At 44.9% G+C, this 26,321-nt stretch overlaps 1 protein-coding gene and 1 long non-coding RNA gene across 7 annotated transcripts in view; one reads left to right on the plus strand and one right to left on the minus strand.

Annotated features, from left to right (window-relative positions):
- The window catches only part of SRCIN1 (SRC kinase signaling inhibitor 1), a 322,505-nt gene that overhangs the window by 289,283 nt on the left and 6,901 nt on the right, over positions 1-26,321 (minus strand). For all 6 annotated transcript variants that reach the window (XM_083408486.1, XM_083408493.1, XM_083408497.1 and 3 more), the window contains exon 3: positions 22,332-22,446. The gene's annotated coding sequence lies outside the window, so the exon portion shown is untranslated. The remainder of the gene's footprint in view (positions 1-22,331; positions 22,447-26,321) is intronic.
- LOC310662063 lies at positions 17,364-19,699 on the plus strand. The gene is made up of 2 exons (XR_014504241.1): positions 17,364-17,441; positions 19,478-19,699. It is a non-coding gene; the product is annotated as an uncharacterized lncRNA (long non-coding RNA).

Genomic DNA, 26,321 nt, shown 5'->3' on the forward strand with positions numbered 1-26,321 from the left:
CATTATTGCATTTGAGGTTTGTGGCCTGCTGGGTGCTTGGCAATCCTCATATTTCTGCAATCTCAGACATACAGACAAATCTGAAGTTCATCAAGCATGGTATATAGCTTATGAGCTGCATCTATTCATTGATAGGCCAATTTTGGCAACAGGGGAGCTTTGTCTGGGATGTTTGCTATTTGGTTTCTTCTTGCATCCATTGCCATTGCAGTTACTGAATGATAAATTCTCTCTCTCTCTCTCTCACACACACACACACACACACATGAGTTCACTCTGTTTACTAGATAAGAGTCTGAAATACAGTAAAGCCTTGCCCAAGGCCACTGAGTAAGAACTGAAAGCTGAGAACCTGTGGATACAGGGCAGTATATAGATTTTTTAAGGCATCTGTGGTTGTGTGGTTGCCAGAGGTGCTTGACGCTTTCCATACCTATGGTTAGTGTCACAGGGAATGCAAGATGCTAGGAAAATTATCCCCAGAATCAGAGGCGGAGCTAGCTATTCTGGCACCCGGAGCGGTGGTGGGGTGGGGCTAGCGTCCCAGGGGGGCACCTCTCATGGCGAGAGTCCCAGGGGGCAGGGTGGTGATGTCACACACCCCCTTAGGGATGACACCTGTGGCGGGCCACACTCACCACCCACCCCTTCCTCCGCCAGTGCCCAGAACCCCCCTGTCCTGCAGGAACTGGTTTCAGATCAGTAAGCTCTGTTATAATTTGTGGAGGATGGTGAACACTGAACCTAAGAATTGCTTTGCCAGTAGTCATCATTACATCTTGTAGCAATGAGTCCCACAAGTCAATAAGGTGCACTGCCTTCCATTTACCTCCTACCAGTGTTTCATTGGATAACCCCAAATGTTATTTCTGACGTGCTAAAAAAAAAAAGAGAAAATAATTCCTCCCTATCCACTCTCTCCTAGCAACATGCTTCAATCACAAATCTTCCTTCTTTTCCTCCTAACTGAAAAAGCACCAGTTTTTAAAAGGCTTTTCTTTCTCCATTCTCCCCAATGACTTTAGAAGCCTTTCTTCTGTCCCTTCTCTAGTTCTGCAGTATTTTTTTTAGAAAGACAAGAACAGCATGCGGCATTCTAAATATGGACACACCACAGATAGATACACACACATGCAATCACACACAAACACCAGCCATAAGGGCAATAACACAGGTCAGAGTTCTCCAACTCTCCAGCACAATTACAGTTTAGTCAGAAGAGGGCTGTGAATTTCCTTGTTTTATTTTTATTTAAACCTTCCAATTGTGGATCTGTTTACATGAAGGCTCTTCGCACAGAATATATTAAAACACCAGCCCAGCATTTAAAACAAAGGTTCAGATCTAAAGGCCAGATGAGCAGCATAAGATGCATATGGTTGTCCTTGTAAAAGAAAAAGAAAAATCCAGTGCTGCTTCCACAAGTTTGGCTGTCTAGTGTGATCCCTGCACACTTACCAAATTGTTGACCCCTGCTTTTTGTCTGCTTCCCATTCACATTAGTCTCAAATATGTTCATTCTTAAGTTCATCACATCCCAGTTTTATCATAAAAAAATAAAATTTGCATTATTTTTAGCATAATTTCACAAAATATGCATTTGTACATGCATGTTACCACAACCCCACCCTTTTTTTGTATGCACATTAACCTTATTTGCACTTGGGAGGTTTTTTTCCCCCCAGCCATAAACTAAAATTACAAAATTTGGAGAAGCTGTGAAAAATAACACCTGCATTCCAATTCACATATTAGTCCAGGAAATGCAAATCTGGTCAGTTTGCTTTAAAATGTGGGCAGAAATTCTCAGGCATCATCCTCTCCCCACCATTGCCTTGCTGCAGGCTTTTTCGCATTCATTACAGCCAGAATCTCTCTAAACACCTGTATCCACACATGAACCATATTATTTATTTAGAAGCCTTCCTGTGGGCCCCCTCCTATGCCAGTAGATGATGACACCGCCACTCTCTGGCCTTCTGCAGTGATGCTCACCGACAATGGTGATCCAGGTAGGAGCCATTTTAAATTTCCCACATGCCCTGGAGGGTCCAATTTAGGCATTGGGGGAAATTAAGATGAAGGTGCCTGCAATAATACTACCCCAATCCTTTGGATAGTCACGTATCCTGCATTATAGAGGAAGACAATTCCTTATTAGAAAGTCTGTTAGAGGAAAGGTAAAGGTAAAGGAACCCTGGATGGTTAAGTCCAGTCAAAGGCCACTATGGGGTTGCCACGCTCATCTCGCTTTCAGGCCGAGGGAGCTGGCGTTTGTCCACGGACAGCTTTCCAGGTCATGTGGCCAGCATGACAAAACCGCTTCTGATGCAATGAGACACTGTGACGGAAACCAGAGCGCATGGAAACACTGTTTACCTTCCTGCCGCAGCGGTACCTATTTATCTACTTGCACTGGTGTGCTTTCGAACTGCTAGGTTGGCAGGAGCTGGGACAGAGAAATGAGAGCTCACCCCATCACGGGGATTCAAACCACCAACCTTCTGATTGGCAAGCCCAAGAGGCTCAGTGGTTTAACCACAGCACCACCCATGTCCCATTTTCAGTCTAAGCCCAGTTTAAAGAGAAAGGACTCCAAAATGGAGAGCAGCAGGAACCTTGAAGCTGCCCATCAACGTTACCACCTCAACAGCAGACTGAGAAGGCCATGCAGGTCCCCTGGTCCCAAGCCTTCCTCTCTATGGTGTTACTACAACAATCGTGAGATGTGTTGTTATTTCTATCTAAAATTATAGCAATTTGTCACCCCGCTTTGTCTTATGTCTTTGTAAGTTATACTGCAAGCCTATACAGATCAACTCAGAAGTAAGTTGAATTCAATGGGTCATATTCTCAGATAAATCACTGCAAGGACTGCAGCCTTAATAGGTTTAGGGTCCAATCCTACGAACTCACCTATTGCTAAGACATGTGTAAGATTCTGCTGCAAGAGACTTTTAAAAAGCAAGAAATACATGCAATTTGAGGAAGAGACTTGGAAGAGCCACTCTCTTCACAAATAGCTACTGTGTGGTTACAACCTTGGATGAGCCACACGGCCTATTGCTAGCACCTGTCCTCCACCACAATCCTCCTTCCAAGAGTTGTCCCTTTTCTGAACCCCAATGAAGGTCTCTTCAATGCTCTGGGTTCCGTCACCCCCCCTTCCCACCCCCAATTTTGCAGCTGCAGCTGGGGGAATATTCTGTTCACCTCCAGCCTAAAAGAGCAGCTGCTCACAGCTGCACAGCCCTGGATAAAAGGTCACCTCCGTGCCAGGCATGCATATATACCCCGAACCAGCCTGCCCTAAATGGGAATAAAGAAATGTGCAGAAAATAAAGAGAAGTGGTCTTTGCTCTCCACTTGAGAACAAGAGCCGTTGTGTTCAACAAGACACAAATACAAGTATACAAGAGACCTGCAGTCAAAAAGAACGGGCAAAAAAGAAGCCGATTTACATTGACTGTACTGTACTGCGAAATTTAAATTCCCACCCCAGCCCCCTTAGGGCTTCTTCAACCCTGCAACATTTCAACTTGTGTAAGGAATACTGTGTAGGAATACTATGGAGCTCACATACAGATTGTCATATAGATTGATTATTGCATATACTCCCCCCCCACACACAACCCTCTGTTTGTGTGTGTTTTGCTTTATGCATTCATACTATTTATCTTTGTAGAAATCTTTATACCTCTCTGGCTTCAAACTAAATTATTCGTAACATGATACAAAAACAAGTTACAGTGCAAATAAACCAGAATGATTTCAAAATACAAAGACTTTGAAAAGATAGCAATGCCTTTAGAAACAAAATAGTGGGGTTAAAATTAAGTCTAAGATGGATGGCTGAGGTGATAAGCAGGTCCTAAGACAACAAAATGGACATTTCTGGGCTGAGCATTCCTCAGCTGGGGTGCTATCATTGAAAAAGCCCTTCCCCTCACAGCCACACGTCTTCCTTGAACTGTAACACCTCCTGCTTGCCTGTATATAGATGTTTGTGTGTGTGTGTGTGTGTGTGTGTGTGTGTGTGAGAGAGAGAGAGAGAGAGAGAGAGAGAGAGAGAGAGAGAGAGAAGAAATATCTCTGGAAAGGAGCAAACGGGCAAACTCAAAGGCCCCAAACAAGCCCCCTACCATCCCACAAGGCTGCAAAGAAAGGCCTAGAATGATCTTCCCCACTTCCTGAATCAAGGAGGAACAGGTCCAGTAGCAAAGGCCCTGCCCACAAGGATGGAATCAGAAGGAAGGGCTATTCGTGGTCATTTCTGGAGAAGGTGGGGCATTTCACAGTAAGTTCAGTGCATGTTAGTGGGGAAACAGCCTAGTGCTTTCAAGCCCTCTTCCCTCTTCAAGCCCAGTCAGGAATGGACAGATAAGAGATTCCAGGGATAGGGTGTCTAAACCCGCCCACCCAGGGTCTCCTGGCTGCTGTCTTTACTCACTAGAAGTCCAGGCAGGGATCAGGTGTATGGTGAAACAGCAGGCTCTGAATCATGTTTTATATGTATTGTGATTTTAGGCTGTAACCGCCCTGACACCTGCGGGTACAAGGCAGTATACAAATTTAATAAATAACTAAAATGATCCTCCCCTTCCCTTCTAGGGGATTTGCTGTGTTTACGGTATCTTGTTTTTCAACTTTAGACCACTAGTAGTCAGGCTGTCATCCATTTTGGTGGTAGCAGACAGAATGAAAGCTGTGTTACACCTGCTGACCCAAAAACAACACGGCGGGGGGGGGGGGGAGCTCTGATTCCCTTTCTGTAGTGATGGAGCTGGCAACAACCTGTAGGTAATAAGGCCCAGTTCAGGCATTGCACCAACATGTGATTAAGAAAGCTTAACTGTGATTTTGTGTGATGTGTGGAATGATAAGCTGTGGTTTGTTAGCAGGAAACCAGAACCAAAAGTGGACTTGCAAACCATTATTTGAGCTAACCATGGCTAGGCATGATCTACAGCTGTACTGGGGTGGGGGATGCCCTAACATACCCCATAACCACACTATTTGGTAGAACTTTGTTTTTGTATCCCAGTACACTGTATGAACGGTCTTATACATTAGCAACAGCCAGAATATCTGCATGTTGCAAGATTTTAGTGTCTTCCCATTGTAGATGGACTTTCTCTTTTCTTCTACTTGATTGCATCTCAATAACCTCTTGACCTCATACTTGGGGTTATATTTGTGTTCCTTTGTTGTGGATGCTGTATTTCTCTATTTTTATACTTGAAAAAATGGTGTGTTTTTTTAAGCTATGGCTTGCAATATTGATAAATCATAATGGTGATTTCAGTCAAAAGTGGATGAGCTAAAACCAGAAGTGGGTGAGGCAGCCCCCTTCTCTTTCTCTCTCTCCGACACCCCTATTCATTCTCTGCTGCTTCCTTTCTTGTTTTCCTCTGTGCCCCCTTTCTCTTCTTGCCACCCCCATGAAGTTAGACTGAGGGCTGCAAGTGGGCTTTGGGTCTCAGGTTCCTGAGCCCTGTCCTAAACCTTGGTTTTGCCTGTATATTTGGAAGATCACCTTGGCTTGGTTTCTAAACTGTGGCTTGGCGTATTGTCTGAGTTGAACCTAAGAGAGCCCGACTTCAAAAGCTCTCTGCAAATGATCAGCTCAAACCTCTGGCATGAAGGATCTATCCCTTGCCCCTGCAGGCCTCTGGGTTGGAAAGGAGGAGAGGAAGAGATTAAAGGGAGTGGCAGAAAAAAGAAAAGAGCAGGGAGAGGTGATACCACAGACCTGGTCTCCTGGCACCAGCATCACTGCCACTGACAGCAATAAAACCAAGGCAAGGACAAGGGAAGAGTGGTACATGTGTACTGGTCAGAGTGCAGCATTAGTTCTGCCAATGTACCTGGCATCACCCTGACCTTGCCACCACCCTGCCCTGCTCCTGCACCATTGAGGTCTACAGTGGTGATGCTGCAGTTGGGATACCATCTCCGTGGCAACACCCCACCCCAGCAGATGCCCCTGGAAAAGCTGGTAACTCCAGCCCCACTTGCCATTGCCATGCAGCCCCTGATAAATTGCCCCCTAAAAAGGGGGGGGGGATTCCTGCATCTGATTTAGGCATACCTTTATTATTTGCATTTTGCTCTGTCTGTTTGCAATGTGCACAAATAAGCAACCGGTACATTAATAAAAACTGGAAAGATGTTTGGTGAGGGAATCTGTGGAAAAAAATTGCAGGTCAGGGAGGTAGATGAACAATTTTGTTATTGTGCCAAGATCTATACCTGAATTCCCATATCAAATAGAGAAGGAAATTGCCTCATTCTGCTCTTGATGGGTTGTCCAATTTCTCTCCCCCCTGCCCTGCAGCCCTCGCTTCTGTTGCTTCGTTGGCAAGAACAGTGTCACTGTCAATGCGCGTGCATGGATAGAGAGGAGGACACAGCGGAGGAGAAGAGTGGGAACAGTCATCTTTTCCCGTTTTCCTCCCATCTACCCGCATAGGTGGACTTTGTATGGTCAAGGAGAAAAAATGAAGGGGGGGGCAAAAAGAGGGGCTTCTGAAGACACACAGAGATGTGTGCGAGGATCAGAGGGAGAAGAGATAGAGAAGATAGAAGCAGAGTGATGCTTGCTTTTATTTTAAGATGTCATGCTGAGCAGAATTGCTAGCAATTTTGTGTTGCCAAGAAATAGAAGGGGGGACGGACATTTTTTTGTGAAACTAGCCAAGTGCTCTAATGGAAGAACATCAAAAGGTGAGAGGGAAAGCAAGAATGCAGTATAAAAATACACACACACATAAGCTAATTTTCTGGTGCAAATGCATAAATCTGCCGGGTGTTTGTGTGTGTGTGTGTTGTTGTTTTGCCTGTATTCTGTTCAGGGGATTAGAAATGTGCTTGGTTCATGTCTTTCATTTGAGTGAGCTTCACTTCTCTTAGGACTGCATCGTGTGAAGTAATGCCGTCTTAATAAAATAATGAGCAATTTCTCTGGCTGTGAAGAGGAAATTGATAATTACCAACCATCACCACCCTGCTCCAAAACACAAACAATGAACAGGAACTGACTAATTAAGAACCAGTTCTGGAATGCTGTCGCCAGGCAGGTGAACAGGAAGAAGCTACTTAAAGGGGTAGAAACCTAAGAAGCAAAAGCCATTTTGAAAGAAAGAAACAAGGAGGAAATTATTACTTATAAGAGCAGTAGCCCAAGGAATTTTTAGTGGCATGTTGCCAGTCCACACTAGCAATACAACTGTGTTTTACGTTTTGAAAATTAGTGCGGATCAGTTACAAAAGAAGACAGGAAGATAACACGGAGGAAATTGGGATCCAGTTGGCTGGCTATGATGTTGTTGTGTGAATTCTCTCCAAAAACTATATGAACAAATTACCGGTATTCCATTCTTGGGGCAGCGGGGAATCAGCTACTGTGGAATCAGCCTAAGATCTTCCAGAGTACCTACTTTTGAGCAATCATAATGATTTGCTTGCACAAGGTTTGTGGGGAGGTTATATGATGCCCACTACTTATTGAGCATTCTGATTTGTTAGCGGGGAGGTTATAAAGCATTGCAACAAGCCACTGTTATTCTAGCACATTTTCCTATCACTTTTCTTATTACAAGACATGTTCTCCCCAATGCTTTTTTGGTGTGTGGAAGCAAGCTAGTTGTGCAAGAGCAACAGTTCCGCACTATGCAACCTGAATTTGCCAATATGCGATTGAATCTCAGCCACAAAATTCTCTCCGGTCTGGAAGCAGCCTAAGTCAGAACAAAGGATCCCCACTGAGTGCCGAGGAATCAGAACTATTTCCACCCAAGTTGTAACTCCAACAGATACCATTGCAAAGCTACTGAAAGGGCTACAGAGAAGGGTGCTGGGTGTGCTGTGAGCTGCGTGAGATTGGTAACCCAATCATATGAAAGGAGCCTGTGTAACATAGTAACTGGGCTGTGAGAACCTTGACGTCTCCAGTTCAAATGTTGCCTTTGCTGTGAAGTTACTCAGTGGCAAACCATAGTTTCCCCTCCCTCCATCTGCAACATGGGGACAATAACACCGACCTACCTACAATTGTTGCTAAGGCAGTGGATTTTATCCAGTGCTAGTCTTACTCAAAGTAGATCTACTGAAGTTAATGGACACGACTAACTTAGGTTTATTTATTTCAGCAGGTGTGCTCTAAGTAGGACTAGCGTTGGATACAAGCCAATGTATGTGAAGTACTTTGAAAAGTCATAAAGCGCTAGATAAAAGCCAAGTATTACACCAAAGATCCCATGGATCACATCTGTATCAACATTTTTATTCATATAAAAATTTGTGGTGTGGAGTTAACCCTGATAACTAGCCTTTACTATGGCAACAAGCAAAAATGATAGTCTGCATATATTACTGCTTTTTCAGCTAGCTTCAGAGTCTTAATTTCCACATCTTAGTATCTTTTATAACATACTTTTTGATTCTAATAATAATAATAATAAAGGAATGACTGCTGGACAGTAAGAAGATTAATTATTTACAGGGTGACCCAAAATGTGCTCTCTGATATCTTGCTGCTGGAGAGAGCTCATTGTTAAGATGGCATTTATGGGAGAAATACTGATCACATTCTTTCTTTCCTTTACTCGTAATCTTATCGGGATCTCTTCCCTTGCAAGCCCACAGATTAAATTAATTAAATGGCGGAGGCAATGGCTATTTTAACTCAATCTCTTTCTGCCCCAGAAAAAGAAAAAAAGAACATTGTTCTGAAGAAAGAAATACTTCGTTGAAATGGCCACTAAGGTAGAAGGCAAGGCGGAAGGAGAGAGAACCTGCAGATTCTGCACTCCTAGATACTGCAAAAAGGGACAACATAATGACAGCAAATATAGAATGAAGACGGTGCCATGCAGATCAAGGTTTGCTAAAGAAATATATTAAAATCCCCTAGAGATGCCATAGATAACTTTTTAAAATAACAAATTTCATGATGGACGAATCTATCTGCAGTTAAATAGAACCTTCATGAAGAGAGGCAATATACCTCTGAGTGTCAGATGGTGGGATCAGAGGAGGTCTGTGGTCCTCATATCCTATTTTGGGCTTCCGAAGGCACCTTGGTAGCCACTGTTGGAAAAATGAAGGTGGACTAGATAGACGGTTTATGCTACTGTCAGGGCAATACTTTGGGGCAGATGTCCAGGGCCCACTCTGTGCAGTGAGGAGCCCCCACCAAATGCATCAGGGCTGGCTTACCACATTTTGAAGCAAACTACCATCTGAAGAAGATGGTACCACTGATATGGACCTAGATCAGAGCCAGCCAAGGATAGTTTGTGTGGGAGTTCCCACCACACTACATCAGCTCCCAAATTTGGCTAGGTTCAACAGGACCCATTCCAGAAGTAGGCGAAGGTGGCTACATGCCAGGACCCTAAAATGGAGGGAAGGGGCCACCATCCCAAAAGCACCACCGTCCCTGCTTTTGCACTGAGCACCCAGGATGGTCAAATGCAGTGTCAGCAGATTCTGAGTTTGTGCACTCCAACTCTTCCAGGTTAAAGAAAGTGGTGCATTGTCCAAAGACACACACCCCAAATAAAACCCCACTGGACTCGAAAAGGGAGCTCAACCGTTGTGCTGAAGATGTGACAAAATGTCATGATGGGGAGATGGTGGAGCGTTGGTGGTTAGAATTCAAATGCTTCAGCCTTGTGGGATATTCACATCTCAGCAGCTACTGTGTTCATGAGTTGAAATTCAATTTGCCTGTTAAATTAATTTGAGCTCCTTTTTCTTAACCGCTATCTTATACAACTGACAGCAAACAGTTAGATGAGAGGTTCTCAGCACCTTAACAGATTTCCCCCCCCCCCCTGTTTGCGGCTTGGGAGTTTGCAAGAAAAGGGAAACACATCTTTGTGCAAGTCTTGAGTGGAAAGGGTGGGTTTCAATAGCAGGGGTGTGTGTTAAGCCACATGGTAAAAAAAGGTCAAACTAGGAGCACCTAAATCCACTCGTAGAGAATTCGTAACATGCTTCGGTCTCAGACGGACAGACCTGGGGTCTGGATGGTCAGCCAAGGATTTAAGTCTTCAGCCACCTCTCCATAATCAGCAAAGCTGCACGTTCTAATGAGAAAATCCTCTTAAAACTCCAGGAAGAAAGTGAATCTTGTTCAAAGCAGCTGGATTTTCTTGCTGCATGCGTAGGATGACTGCTGGGATGAGCTTGTTGGTAGAAAAAAGGACAGAACAAGGAAGAAATGGAACAGGAGCTCCGCCTTCCCTTCTGGAGAAAAGTGGATAGAATAATAATGCAGAGATGGAAGGGAATGACTTGGTGAGGGCAGGGATCCCAAGCACCCGGAAATCTCATGTTGGCAAATAGGAATTAAGGGTCTGCACTGACCAGAAGATTAAATTCAGACCTCCATTGGGTGCTTTGGAAAATAGCCCCCCAGATCCAAATCACTTTGTAGACTGCCAAATTTAACTCAGGGGTCCATTCAAAGCTGCTTTACCTTTTCCACGCCCCAATTCATTTCTGGGAAATGTGGGGAGGGACACTTTTGACGTCCCCCCCTTTTGGCAGAAATGGATGAAATTTGCAAACACACTACCCCCTCCAAAGTGGGTGAAGCTTGCCCTAGTACAGAGAAATAGATCCTGCAGCTTTTGTATTGAGCATCTCTAAAGTCTAATATTTTAGGATAGAACTGGATTAAATTTGTAGGAGAGGTCGCACCTTCTGAAGACCTGAATCCTGCCAAATCTCATAACAGTTGCTGATCTGAAAATTGCAGACATAAGAGAAGGGCCGCTGCGTAAGAAACCTGACAAATTGAAGGCAGTTGGGTACAGGGGCTTTTGTGCTAGGCACTTTTTAAATTTTATTTTCATGTCAGAAGAGAAGAAAGCTAAGGGGAATCTTCACAGTCAGAGGCTGTCTGCCTCTGAATACCAGCTGCTGGGTGTGAAGCACAAACTTTGCCTTCAGGTCATGTTTCCTGACTTCCTGGAGCATATACATGGCCACAGTTGGAAACCTTTTGCTAGACTAGATGTGATACAGGGGCTTAATCTGCAAACAGGTTGCTGAGATATCACAATATAGGATATGCAATATAGGGTGCCATTGTGAACTAGGTGTAGTGCAGTTAGGCTAGGATCTGGAGGACTAGGGTTCAATCCCCACTCAGCCATGAAACTCATTGGGTGACTGTCACTGCCTCTAGGGAAGTTTTTAATGTCTGATGTTTTATCGTGTTTTTAATATTCTGTTGGGAGCCACCCAGAGTGGCTGGGGAGGCCCAGCCAGATGGGCGGGGTATAAGTAATAAATTATTATCATCTCAGCCTACTCTACATCAGTTGGTCATTGTGGGGATTAAATGAGAGGGAGGGAGAATCATGTACACCACCTTGAGATCCTTGAAGAAAAAGATGGGCTATAAATGCAATGGATGATAGACAGACAGAATTAAATAAGGGCATGGAGATTTTTTTTCAATGATCAAGGAGGCAATGATCTTGTGCAGATGCGGCAAAAAACTTACATACATGAGGAGCACCAATCCTATAGTAAACACTTGTCTGGGAGCAGACTAGATCAGCCTCTGGTTCTGACCCAGCAGGGCTCTTCTTATGTAGTGTTGGGAAAGGAAGTTACAAGGAGAAGGAAGGATGGCGTACGCAAACCCCGCTTAAAGAGAGAGGAAGGGCTGTATGCTAAGAGAAATTGAGAGGAGAAGAGAGGGAGCTCTGGAGACCAAGACTTCTGCGCCAGGGAGCCGAACAAGCAGGGAGGCCAAAGGAGTAGGGAGCCCACATTTCGTACGGATTGGAACAAATCAGCTAAATCGTTGGCTGCAGGTCTTTTTGTTTCAAATATTTATTCACTGCTGTGGAGAGCAAGTGCTTGAAATATTGATGTTGGAGGGCTACGGTTTTGAAATATACATCTTTTCTCCCCAAGCCCTGCCAGTGGGTTACCTGTGTTGCGGCATTATTTCTTAGACCAGGTATGGGGGACCCGAGGCCCTATAGGTATTGCTGAAGTACAGCTCCCCTCATCCGTAGCCATTGGCCATGCTTACTGTGGCTGATGGAGTTCAGCAATATCTGGCAGGACAAAGGTTCCCTACACCTGGTAGAGAGCTCCTCTTTAACTTTCAGGGTTGGCCAAACACATCTTGCAGCCTGAGGCAAAGAACAAGATGGTTCTCTACCATTCCATGTACAAAAGTCAACCAGACTGGTAGCGGAATCTTCCTGTACCAGGCTGGTGATGGGACAGTGTGTTTTACTATAGCTCAGGGCGGTAGGCCAGCTTAGGAGGCACAGGGGAGGACAGCTGCCTCATTTTGCCCAATGGTAGCGCTAGCCCTATATATGTGCTATGGGAGAATTTAGCCCTGAAAACAAGTGCTCTGGATATGAATCATCTTTCCTCTGGAGATGCAACTAAGCCGACGCCCACTGGAGAAGCATTGCAAGGTCCTTCCTATTTGATCTGGTGTCAGGGTGGCTGGAATTGGACCTTTGAATCAGGCCTGAGGTTTTTATTCTCCTTGTGTATTTTCCTTTTGTATTCTCTCGTCAGAACTTGAATCTGTGGTCTAGAAGTTGTCTGACAAGAGTAAAGGTGGCACTGTGAAATGGAACGCTGCCTCCTGATCTATAGCCATATGTTGCATTGCTCACATGTTGCCAGTTCTTCTCCATCTGCATCTTGACAGCGAATTAGGCATGTCCAAGGATTTGTATATGCTGCAATTATGTGACCACATCAAATACCGTATTTTTTGCTCTATATGACTCACTTTTTCCCTCCTAAAAAGTAAGGGGAAATGTGTGTGCGTCTTATGGAGCGAATGCAGGCTGTGCAGCTATCCCAGAAGCCAGAACAGCAAGAGGGATTGCTGCTTTCGCTGCGCAGCGATCCCTCTTGCTGTTCTGGCTTCTGAGATTCAGAATAATTTTTTTCTTGTTTTCCTCCTCCAAAAACTAGGTGCGTCTTGTGGTCTGGTGCGTCTTATAGAGCGAAAAATACGGTAAGTGTGGCAGTGCCCTTAAGGGAAACATGGAGTGTCCTCTTTAAAAAACAAACACCAATATTCTAGTCCTTAAAGCCTGCAAACGCAGGAATGAAAGTATGTAGGCAATGCATAGTTTATTTTATTTTATTTTATTTTAGGTATGACTCCATTGAACCAGAGCCTAACTAGACATTACAGTGACAGACGTGTTTGTTTAAAGACGGCCATATCCCAATCGCATACGGAGTGGATGGAGTGGGGTTGCATACCTGATTATTTTTCAAAGCAAAATAAATACAGTGGTATCTCGGTTTTGGAACATCTCAATTGATGAACATTTTGGTTTTTGAACACCGTAAACCTGGAAGTAAATGCTTCGGTTTTCAAACATGCCTCAGAAGTCGAACATGCCACACAGCTTCCACTGAGTGCAAGATCCTGAGGCCTAGCTGTTGGCTATTGAGTTTTTGGTTTTCAAATGTTTCAGAACTCGAACAGTCTTCCAGAACAGGTTACGGTTGAACACCAAGGTACCACTGTATGTAGGTAAGGGGTGCTAAGTAAAAATTTCAACAGTCCAATGTGAACTTGAGTGCCCTTTACATCTCTGTGTTCTTCCAACTGAGTAGTAAAAGCAAAATACATTACACAACACACACACATAGATACACATTGTGTACCGCTGGGTGGAGGAAGCAAAGCTCAAACATGGCCAGTGAGTTAGGGGGTGCAGTCAACAGTCTTGGGTCCTGGAGAAAAGCAGGATCAATGAAAGGGTAGTGAGCTTCGCCTGGGGGGGGGAGGGTCACAGAGGCTTCAGACACAGTAGTAACTCCCAGAAAAGGGATCCTGGTAGGGTGTCTAATGAAGACCAGCCAGCCACAAGGCTTGCAGGACCATGGACAGATCACTGGAAAGGAACAACGAAGTCGTAACTCCAGCCTCTCTCTACACAGGTTCTGAATACCTCACCCAGCTCCCAAACACTCTCTGCTCAGCATCTCCAAATTGCTTTGGGAAAGGCACCCATATTGTGTCAAACAGTGGAGGCTGATCCATTTGGGCAAATAGGGCACTTCCAGCCCGCAGCCAAAAATCATCCTTCAACCACCTACCCTCTCACATATAGGCATCTCCCCACTTACACACCATTGATTTAAATAAATCAATTTAAACTGCAAAAAAGGGCAAGAATGGCCCCCAAAGAGCAGGAGAGCTGCAAAAATGGTGCAAAAGAGCAGGAAGACAGCTAGCAATCCCATGGGTCTTTGCGTTGACCTTAGAGACCTGTGGAGAGTTGGTACTTCAGAAAGCACTTTGGGGTACCCGTCTGAAGAACAGCCAGGCACTTTGGGGTACTGGTCTACCCCCCTTGTTGTTGTTTGTACACTGTCCTCCAGTGATGAGGAAGATTGAGAACCACCATTCATGCCAGTCTGGTAAGTGCTGCTGGGTTTTTTAAAGGGTTTTTAAGGGTTGCCAGAGGTTTAAAGGGTGTTGGCTGAACAGCACTGCCAATCATAAAACATTACTACGGAGAGCAGTTCCTATTTGAAGAAGACAACAGCGAAGAAGAAGCTACTCTCACTTATAGGTAGGAAAGGGTTAAGCAGGGCTAGAGGACTCCCCGCTTTTCCATTTATCCTTTTGTGCCCTTCAGTTCCCTGATCAGTAGCACTAGCCAATGAGAGGAGTCCCTCAGGGCCCATTAAGTAACTTAGGGGATGTGCTGCGGTTCTGAAGAGCTGCCTGCCAATCAGGTGCATTGTGCCTTCCATTTCAATCATCTTGACCTATCAGGTACATTTTCATTCTGTGGGTGTTGGGGTGGGGTGTTTCTTCTGGGTCTGCAGAAGTTTTTCCACTCTCTTCCAGTACTGAGACCAAGCAGTAGCCAGCAAGGCTTTCAGTAAATGGAGAAACTTCTCAGTAAATGGATTTTGTTGTTGTTGTTGTTGTTGTTGTTGTTATTCTGATATGAAGGCAGAAGGCAGGGAAATAGTCTAAGTTAAGTGCACACCGTTAAGAGAGCAGTCAGACAGCCCAATGGACAAATACAGGTGCAGGTCCAATTCAATGAGAAAGGTTCAAAGTCAAACCATAGGGCCAAGTTCCCACCTCAGAAGATGATCCAGGACTGGAATCCTACGTTTAGTTTAGAAATCGCAGCCCATTGGAGTTCCTGAAGCAGCCAAGCCATGGTCCACCTACAGTGAAAGTTGATCAGAAACAGTGTGTCTGCCTTCTCCTTTCTTCCTCCCAATATTATTGATGCACCTGAGCTTGCTCCAGCTGGGTAGCTGTGTCTCCTCTCCACTTAACAAAGCATGTGATCTTCACCTGCCCTGTGCTTAATCAAGCTTGGTGGCCACAAACCTCCTACAGGACGAGTCCCAGGATCTTCTCCTAAGCAACTAGTAAGCTGGGCTGTGGTCTCTTGCCTGCCTCAGGCTCTTCCCATTATTCCTGATGCCTCAGAGCCCATGCTGTTTGTGGAGACGGGGGCACCTCTGGTTCTGGTGATGTGTCCGCCTTCCCAGGCTTCTGTGAACTGTCAGGTGCCCCTTCAACATCCACTGGTGTCCCTTGAGTACCTTCTGCATCCTCAACCTCCCGTCCCCCATCTTCAGCTTGTCCTGGTGTGTTCCATTGGTGGCTACACCCCTTGCCAGGATCCTCTTCTCCTTCATCAGTGACCTGCCAGTTCATGACAGTGTGTGAGAGGGGGGAATACTCACTTCTCCTTTCACCTTTAATTCTTGTTTATTTACTTCAATGAATAAAGCTATCAATGGCTACTACCCCTGATGCTATGTTCTGGCTCCATCGCTGGGGGCGGTAAAGTTCTGAATACCAGTTGCTGGAAACCATAGATGGGGAGAGTGCTATGACTCTGTCAGGTCCTGTCTGTATGCTTCCCATAGCCATCTGTTGGCTACAAGAGAATGCTTGTTTCAAGCCTAATTTCAGTGGGGTGGGACCCCTTGGGCACATGTGTGTCTGTGGGTGGCACAGTGGTACCTTCTAATCTAACTGCTGAACTACATTGACACTACAAGGCTTTGACTTTAAAAGCAGTGGGAAAGTTGGAGGTGGTACCTTTCCTCCAGGTTTCAAGGTTCTGGAAAACTTTTAATTGGTAGTTTTTTCTTTGGTTCCTTCACTAGCAAAATAATAGATGAACCGAGCGACCCTGTTGGGAAAGGTCAGTAGTAAAGCGAAATAATTATCATCTCTGTTCCTCAACAGGGATGTCTCCAAGGCCTTCTCAAATCAGGGATGTGCCTCCTACTTACCCAATTAGTCAGATTCTCAGTGGCCTCACAATCATTCCCTTGCCTCCACATAGGATGTTTCCTCACCTAAATTATTAGAACCGGTCGTGTTCATCAGGCCTCGCAAAAATGACTCTGGCTTCTGGTTTCTTCTCACATACCAGAGGATGAACTTGGCACTTCTTGAAGAGGTTGCATAACCTTTTCAACCAAGGACAGAATGGGGAATAGGAGAGAAACCAGGGTTGTAGTGCCTTCATGCTGCTGTTAACTTGGGACGTCCAACACCACCAAGCTTGACATGAATTTGCTATCACGTTCATATCGTGGAGAGCTGGACTCAGAGCACATATTGTCAAAACGCCCTCCAAAGCTTGTTGTAATAATTATACCAACAAAAGAGGTGGCAAGCATTTCACCTGAAGCATTTAAACTGGCCCTGATGTTAATCATTTTGAAACAATCCAACCATGACTGGGGAGGGATTGTTTCCTAGGGTTCTAAATCTTCATAGAATCAGAATACAAGGACTGCTAAGAAGTCCTCCTTACATATTAAAAGATGTCATGACTTTCTGCACAGCTACGCATCCCTAACTAATGTTACAATTCCCCAACAAATGGTACTCTAACAAATAAAATGACTCCCTAACTTCCCCACTCTCTCTTCAACTTGCTATCTAACGCTCACTAACTCCCAGCCTTTTTGAGGATTTGGAAATGGGACTGATAATAAATTAACATCTTTCATGCAGCTGTAGGCGTAGGCAGGAGTGAGCAATAGGCTTGTTCTTACATTTGGAACTGCAGCTTTGGATACTGGGCAGTGGAAACAGACCTTAGTGGGGATGTCTTTTTCTGAGATCTGTTCATAGGGTAGCATGCATTACATGCTGGTATGTGGGGCAGGGGGCGAGCAGCGACTCTGGGCGGCTTCCAACACTGCCCCAATATTTGCCAAACTTACAAGTCCACTGTTTTCACAGCCTACCCCGCTCTCTAATTCTCGCTACCTCTTGCTCTCTCGCCTTACTCACTCACTCAAAGATCTGCTCTTACCAAAGTTCTCTGGTATGTCACACAGCAGGCAGGCATGTCACGATGGGGGGTGTCACCTTTACCTTGAGCAACCTTGGTCAACAAAGGGCAGTGTTTCTCTTAATAGTAGGCAGTTTTTATTGCTTTCAGTGTACAGTGGTACCTCGGGTTAAGTACTTCATTCGTTCCGGAGGTCCGTTCTTAACCTGAAACTGTTCTTAACCTGAAGCACCACATTAGCTAATGGAGCCTCCAGCTGCCGCCGCGCTGCCGGAGCACGATTTCTGTTCTCATCCTGAAGCAAAGTTCTTAACCTGAAGCACTATTTCTGGGTTAGCGGAGTCTGTAACCTGAAGCGTATGTAACCTGAGGTACCACTGTATTAAACTTGCTTGCTTATTTATTTATTTATTTATTTATTTATCATCTAAATCATGGGTAGGCAAACTAAGGCCCGGGGGCTAGATCCGGCCCAATCGCCTTCTAAATCCAGCCCGCGATCAGTCTGGGAATTAGCATGTTTTTACATGAATAGAATGTGTGCTTTTATTTAAAATGCATCTTTGGGTTATTAGTGGGGCATAGGAATTTGTTCATTATTTTTTTCAAAATAAAGTCTGGCCCCAAACAAGGTCTGAGGGACAGTGGACCGGTCCCCTGCTGAAAAATCGTTTGCTGACCCCTGATCTAGACCTCCCCTCATCCAATGGATTCCAGTGCAGTGTCTAATCATAACAATGCAAGCAAGAAACTAGATGGGTTGATAGCCTGCGGCTGTGTAAGACCCTATTCAATGCTTTGAGGAGTAGAGATGCCTGGCATTATGGAGTTGGGCTGCGGTGGGGAGAGTCATCACAGATGTGAAGTGAGAGAAATGTGCTTTGCTACTTTACGAAGCTGGTTCTTGCATTGGTCAAACTTTAAGAATGACATGTTTTTGAATTTTAAAACTTGCAAGCTTTTAAAGCTCCTGAATATATATTTGCTTCAAAATGTCTTGAGTTTCTATAAAGGGTGTTGTATATGTGAGCACTGGAGCATATGCACAGCGAGAACAAAAAGACTTGTGTCACATCAACACCATACATTTAAAGCATGTGTCTTCCCCCAAAGCATCTTGGGAACTGTAGTTTTACCCTCAGAGCTACAGTTGCAAGGACCCTTAACAAAGTGCGGTTCCCAAGATTATCAGGGGAAAGCCCTATGTTTTACATGTGCTTTAAATGTATGATGCGGATGTAACCTTACTATAGCTCTCCTGCGTGCAGGTCTGTTGCTATTGGTTGCAGGCGCACCATGCATTTGAAGCACATAACTTCCTCCCCCCAAGAATCCTGGGTACTGTAGTTTGCTAAGCATGCTGGGAACTGTAGCTGTGAGGGGTAAACCATGATTCCCAGCATTCTTTGGTGGAGGGAGCGATGTTCTTTAAGTGTATGGTATGTGCACAGCCTTTACGTACAACTCTGAAGATGCTACTAAAAAGGGATAGACTAGGAGAAAGAGTAGGTTTGATAGAAGCAGATGTGTTCATTAAATTCTGAATTTGAGTATGAATAAAGCAGGGAGATGGAGGTTGATCTTAGAGCAAAAGGGGCATGCAGATGGGGGGGAAGTGAACTTTCCCCATGCCTGCTGCTTGTTCCCTTGTATAACCTCCCACCCTGAAGTGCTTTTCTCCCAGCTGAGCCTGTGTCCTATGTCAAAGCTTAGCTAAGAAACCACTTGAAGGAGAAGGTAAAAACTGTGTGCCTAAAAATGAAACATCTCTCGATTTCCTTGCTTTCCATGTGACCTGCGACTGACCTGGGTTTAAATATAAAACTGTTAATGTTCAGCTTGGTCCTGAATCAGTGGAATGAATTGCTTTCATTCAGGCAAGCACAAAAAAAAACCCCTCACCATAGCTGTTTGCAGTAGCAAACGAGTTTTTTTTGTGTGTGTGTGTGTGTGTGTGCACGCGCGCACACACACACACACACACCTCCAGCAAGACAAGGCATTGCTCTACTGGTGCAGTGTCAGCCCTTGGGGGACATGCTGCATTAAATATAAAATGGCTGGTGCACTTTGGAGTGGGGGGGGGCGATGGGGACAAGGCTGTTATTTTATTTTGTATTATACAAAAAGCCCATTAATGCTCTTTCTTTCTTTCTCTGCAGCGAGAGGAGAGAGGCTAGAGAGCAGCATTTCTTCAACCCCACGTGCGTTTGCTAGAAAAAGATCATGGCTGATTAACCAATCTAGCGGGTACCATCTGGGGCTACGGTTTTGCCGAGTGTCTCAATTCCTTCTGCCTGTGCTGCTGGGAGCGCTGTTGAATAATCAGCCAGCCACCTGCCCCTCTGTGGTTTTATTTCTTATAAATGCATATTTCTTCTCTGTCACTGGCTTTATCAGTACAACAAACTTAATAATAATAATAAGTACAATTCTATTATTATTGTTGTTGTTGTTGTTATTATTATTACATTGTGAAGTTTGGGCTTTTGTTTTAGGAAGGCATTCATGTGCTTGGTTTCCCCCTCCTTTTTAAAACAAAAACAAAAACTTTACTCTTTTGCATTTGGGGGTATATCTTATATGGAAATTGTCAAGAATGTGTGTGCTTGTACATAAAGTTGATAACTGCCTATTCTTCAGGCAGAGGGCAGTGGCCATCTCAGCTGGCAGACTTTAGCCATTCAAAAACAGAAAATTGTCACAGGACTTTCCAAGTGCCACTACAAGACTGCTTCTGATCCATCCACTTTTCAACATTTAGATCTGTCTTAGGAAGCCAGGTGACACGGGAATGGCTATCAGTTGGGATATCTCCATTAAACTGTTTTAATTGTAAGTTCATCTCCTTAACGAGCTCTAAAAGTGGGACTAGGCATTTCCAAGAGAAAATTGTCAACACCTTCACCAAACTAACCAGAATTCTTTGCAAAAGCGATGAAGGTTAAACCCTCTCTTGGATATGTTTTGTTTTCTCTTGGGGTCTGATCACCATGCCAGAGGCAGGAATTCCCCTCTTCCAAATAAGATTTGCTAGGGACCTTGACAGCATGAATGTGTTTGCCTTCATATGTAGTCCTACTGGTCATTGACCGTAATAAAACGACTTGACTTATATGCAGCTTGACTTATTTGCAAGAGTCAACCAAAGCTGTTAATTTTGAATGCAAGTTCTGCGGCACATGTGATCTCTACCCATGGGCTCCCTGTGTTACGGATTGTATTGGTCAGCCAAGTTGGGTGTTGGTCAGGCTGGGGATAACGGGAATTCTGGTCCAGAACATCTGGAGGGCACCAGGTTAGCGGAAGCTGGTGCTGGTCGACAGAGGAAAGGTCTCTTATTAGGACAATGTTCTTGCCTTTTGGACAGGGAGACGACTGAGATTCTATGTTCTTGTATCCCTAGCTATACAGAATCAGTGTTTCTGAAAAAGATGGGCAGGGGAGGCCTAGCTGAGCAATAATGGTTGGTTGTTTCTGACTCAAACAACTGCTCCGGAAAAAAAGCATCTTCTCTAGACTTTGCAGCAAGTGCCTTGTTAGCCATTTCATTTGGCAATGACCCATGTGCACCGCCTTGCACTTCTCAGAAGAAAGGTGGCTAAACAAGTAAATAAGCTTGAGGCCTAGCCCAGCCACTGTCTAGCCCCAGAATCTGCACCAGCATGTTCCTCTCTTGTGGACCATGCTGTCTGACATTGAGTCTCATACAAGAGCACCATGGTGTCCTTTCTTGTCCGACAACATCTATTTCAGTTTGAGGACTGAGGAAGCCTTGCACCTTTGCTTCCCACCCCCCAAAAAATATTCCGCACAAATGTCAGAAATTTAAGCAGCATGTAGAGCAAGGGGACCTTTCAGGCCAAACACTGCAGGCAGCGATTTCATGTTGCCTGACTTAACTAGAAACGGTTCACACACTCAGCAGTGGGTCACTGAGTGATGACATTTCAAACGCCATATACATGCACGTGCGAATCAACTCCAAATCTCATGTGGAAGGAGGTCAAGTCATCTTTCTATTAATGAATCAGCCAGAGACAGCAGGGAGGTCCCTCTCTGAGAAGTGTTTATTCTCTCCCTCCAAAGGCAGAAAAGTATGGTCTCTAAAGGGACAGAGGGATGGGTTCATTACCAGGAATCAGGTCGCCTTGGGCATTGAAGAGCGGGCAAAGGCCCGCCCCATCTCTCCCAGCCTTGTGTTTTCAGTAACGAAACAGGCGGAAAGGAAAGCCAAAGACCTAGCTGTCACTGAATACACCATAATGCACATGGCTTATCCTCCCCCTTTCCAAAAATCCCAGGAACTGTAGTTTGCCCCTCACCAAGTTGAAATTCTCAGCACCCTTAACAAACTACAGTTCCCAGCATAGGTTAAAACTAAAACCATTATACAATTTTTTAGGACATCAGTAAGTACAATAAAGCAGCCATAAAGCACTAGAACAGCAAATAGAAAAAGATGAGAAATACTATAACCATTTAAAAATCATTTAACAGCAGCAATTAAAATTATTCCAGTTATTCCCCTTTTGATGGCCACAGGCTCCTCTTTCATATAGAGAGGGATGAGCTGCTGTGCAGGCTGGGATTGTTTAAGATCAAACGTTTTTTATTCCAGCTTAATCAATCTTAAATGAGCACCTCTACAAGGACTGTTTGCATTCCATTCATCTACCATCTCTCTCTCTCTCTCTCTCTCTCTCACTCACACACACACAGCTTCCACTTGCTGACGCAGAATTCAGCCTTCTGAGAATGTCAGCTTTTTTATTTAAAAAAGGTGATTCTAGCCCTCATGACTGAAAAGATACATAGGCTGTATGTGCTGAATTTTCAGAAGCCAGACAAAGCAGGACTTGAAATAAGCAGAGGGTGGGGCTCGAGTGTTCTGCATGGCTTTTATCCCACCCAACTCTATAGCTATCAGAATCAGGACAAAATGTGCAATTAGCATTTATGCAATTATTCTTAATATGCTTGTTGATGCATAAATTCATTTTCCAAAGTTCCTACCTGTTTCAGATATTCAGGTAGGCTTTCTTCTTAGCAGATTATGCGCAGAGTTCAATCAAGATGCCAAACTTTGTTGTTATTGTCATTCAGTTAGGATTCTAACCTGTCTGACTACCTGGGAATATGGAGAGAAAAAAGTGGGATAAGAATATTTCATCTCCAACATATAATTATCAGCAGGTTTTTGCTCATCAATAGTTTTTCTCCACAGGCACATACCTCCACATGTGGTGGGAATGCCCCAAAAACCAACTATTCTGGACAACAATCATACAAGAAATATGCAAAATAACTAAGTATTAGAAGACACCCCAGAACTGGCAGTACTAAACACCTTCCAAGAGAATACTGCCCACTCACATCATAAAGAGCTCATAAGCCACCAACTCTCAGCAGCCAGAAACATCATAGCCAGACACTGGAAAGACCTGTCAGGAGTAAGCATGGACCAATGGTATCTAATAGTATGGGAAACAGCCTTATTAGAAAAACTAACCAACAAACTGAAACTGACACGGGGACAAATTGAAGAAGACGCCTTCACCCTGGTATGGCTCCCCTTTATTCACATACACAGCCCAATACGACAACATCAAGAATCCGCCAACAGCATACGAATCAGTATCTGATTCAAAAACACACACACACCTCACTCACACACGAAAACAAAGTTCACCACAGCCAATCACAAACAAACAATCACACCCTAGGCCAGGCTTCCTCCAACTTGGCCCTCCATATGTTTTTGGCCTACAACTCCCATTATCCCTAGCTAGCAGGACCAGTGATCAGGGATGATGGGATGATGGGAACTGTAGTCTCAAAACATCTGGAGGGCCGACTTTGAGGAAGCCTGCCCTAGGCCAACCCCAACCTCTCTCACCACCAAAGGAATACAAGCAAATAGTAAAGAGAACCCGCACAAGCGACGCCGACACAAAACCCCACACAGACATTAAGTAGAAAAGAAACATTGCTACCCAACCCCAACTCCACTCACCATGGCCCCCTCCACCTCTTTCCCCCTTTACAACCTAATGTAACACTAATGTCTCAACAAATGAAAGTGATCTGTAGATGATTGTAACTTGAAAAAAGAGACATTGCACATACTTTTGTAAACCAAGAAATCTTTAATAAAAAATGTTTTTTAAAAAGTTTTTCTCCAGTGCACAAATACTGACTTGTCTTTGTTATAAACTGCTGTTTCTTAGAAACAAATGAGATGATTGTAGGAGTGTTGAAAGATTGCAACTTTTGAGCAAAGGATAAGGAAAAATTCAAACCTAAACATGGTGTATTCAGAACCACCTTGATTAGTACTTCAATCTCTCACTCAATTTCAATTTTTTTACACTTTCAGTCATATATTGCCGCTTAGTGGCCAGCATTGGTACTGCCAACTTGTTGTATGGACATTTTGAAAAAGGGGAAATTACAAAGAAAACTAATTTAAATCATGGCTGTGAAAGGCCTGCAGACATGTGTAGCTATTCCATTGGTGTTAAGAGTGCGAAATTCTCTATCAGAACTGACTAAATGTACCAGTATATAAACATCCTCCTTTGTGTGCAATGAAAAACTAGCTGGGTTTCTGTTCTGTCCGATGAAGTCTCCTGCGTCCGCTGAAAGCTAGCTATGCTAATAGCAGAACTAGGATGGCTACTAAGGCACTGTCAAAGAAAGAGTGGAGATTTGCAAAATATTTGCATATGCTAATTTATATGTCCATGTGCAAACACAAAAATGAATGATGTAATTTAAATTTAAATATAAATACATCTTACCATAGGGACGCGGGTGGCGCTGTGGGTTAAAGCCTCAGTGCCTAGGGCTTGCTGATCGAAAGGTCGGCGGTTCGAATCCCCGCAGTGGGGTGCGCTCCCGCTGTTCGATCCCAGCGCCTGCCAACCTAGCAGTTCGAAAGCACCCTCGGCTGCAAGTAGATAAATAGGGACCGCTTACTAGCGGGAAGGTAAACGGCGTTTCCGTGTGTGGCTCTGGCTCGCCAGAGCAGCGATGTCACGCTGGCCACGTGACCCGGAAGTGTCTTCGGACAGCGCTGGCCCTTGGCCTCTTTGAGTGAGATGGGCGCACAACCCTAGAGTCTGTCAAGACTGGCCCGTACGGGCAGGGGTACCTTTACCTTTACATCTTACCATAGTGGGGAAGACTGATTAGGTGAGCTGTGTTGTGCAGGGACCAACTTGCCAAAAACCCATAGAATTGTAGAGTTGGAAGGGATCACAAGGGTCATCTAGTCCAACCCTGTGCAACTGGGGGGGGGGGGATGTCTGTAGAACAAGACACAGCCACCATATCAACAGAAGTCACTTCAAACAACAACAAAACATTTGTTTATGTTGCACAAGTGAAAGTGTGCCCTTATTTGGACTTACTAGTGTTGAAAAGCTGCCAGCATAATTCCTCTCCAAAAATGGGGGGAATTACTTTGCATTGTGAGGCTGATGCTTATCACTCTGCCCATGAAATTAATTAACACCAATGTATTAGATTCAGGTGATAGGTTAAACAAAGGTAAAAAGATAAAGGACCCCTGGAAGGTTACGCCCAGTCAAAGGCAACTATGGGGTTGCGGCACTCATCTTGCTATCAGGCCGAGGGAGCTGGCGCTTGTCCACAGACAGCTTTCTGGGTCATATGGCCAGCATGACTAAACTGCTTCTGGCACAACAGAACACCTTAATGGAAACCAGAGCGCACGGAAACGCCGTTTACCTTCCCGGCACAGTGGTACCAATTTATCTATTTGCACTGGCGTGCCTTCGAACTGCTAGGTTGGCAGGAGCTGGGACAGAGAAAAGGGAGCTCACCCCATCGCGGGGATTCGAACCGCCGACTTTCTAATCAGCAAGCCCAAGAGGCTCAGTGGTTTAGACCACAGCGCCCCCCACGTCCCTTTTGCAGCCATAGTACCACATAATCACAATATGGGCCAAGGCATTGCTTCTTTTCCCCAACATCTGGTATTTGGAGACACACTGCTGATACTGGAGGCAGTATATAGATATCCTGACTGGCAGCCATGGATGACTTTATCCTCTGTGAATTCATCTAATCCCCCCCTTTAAAAAAAAAAAATGTCTTAAGTTGGTGACAAGCCCGAGAGGCTCAGTGGTTTAGACCACAGCACCACCCACATCAGATGATAGGACTCCCCTATCAGCTCTCCTTTCCATGCTGGGGCAGCGATCCTCCCTGCCCCTACCCCACAGTATATCTGCCCCTACTAGATACCCATGCAGTAGCAAAATATTTAATTAGGGTATACATACAAGCTGGCTTGCACCCACAGGTAAGTGGCTAATGCCTGAACTTTATTAAGGATGATGGTCGCACTGTTCAGGCCTATTGTCACAGTTACAGTTTGATGCAGGGTTGAGATGGGGGTGGTGCAGAGCCAAGTCCCAGAAAATTCCAGCTCTCCCCCCCCCCAACTGCCCCAGCACCTGTCCTGGATCTGGCTGCTCCTAGTGGTACTTTGTCCCCCTTGGCCCTTGCTGATTCTTAGTGCGTGATGGTCCCTCGGTGTGCCTCGCTTCCGTCACCTCTGCTGCACCTTAAGCCAGCACAGGTGGTTCCATCCTCCTCTGCACTTCAATGTCCTACGTCACCACCTTGGTTTTCACAATACGCCTCCTCACGCCTCTCCTGGAGAGTTGTGCCAAAGCTTGGGGCTTGCCTCTCTTCTCCTTAAATAGGTCACTGCTATTAAGGCAGGTTCCAATCTGAGTCAGCTTCAGGTGCAGGGATCACATGCTCTGTGCTTCCAGCCCTATCTTAGCCTGACTGGGCACAGCTGTGTTTCCTCAGGCATTCCCCACCTGGGTTTAGCAGTCATTCTCTCCAGGGTTGCTGATGTCATGGGCTGGTTGGATGCAGAGGAATAGTTGGAGGAACCACCAGGGAAAGAAGGTTCAGAGCCCCAGGGGTGATGGCGGGACAGTGATGAGTGGTCAAAGGGAGAAG

Source organism: Podarcis tiliguerta (assembly GCF_965153285.1).
Source record: "Podarcis tiliguerta genome assembly, chromosome: 13".
Classification (NCBI taxonomy): Eukaryota; Metazoa; Chordata; class Lepidosauria; order Squamata; family Lacertidae; genus Podarcis; species Podarcis tiliguerta.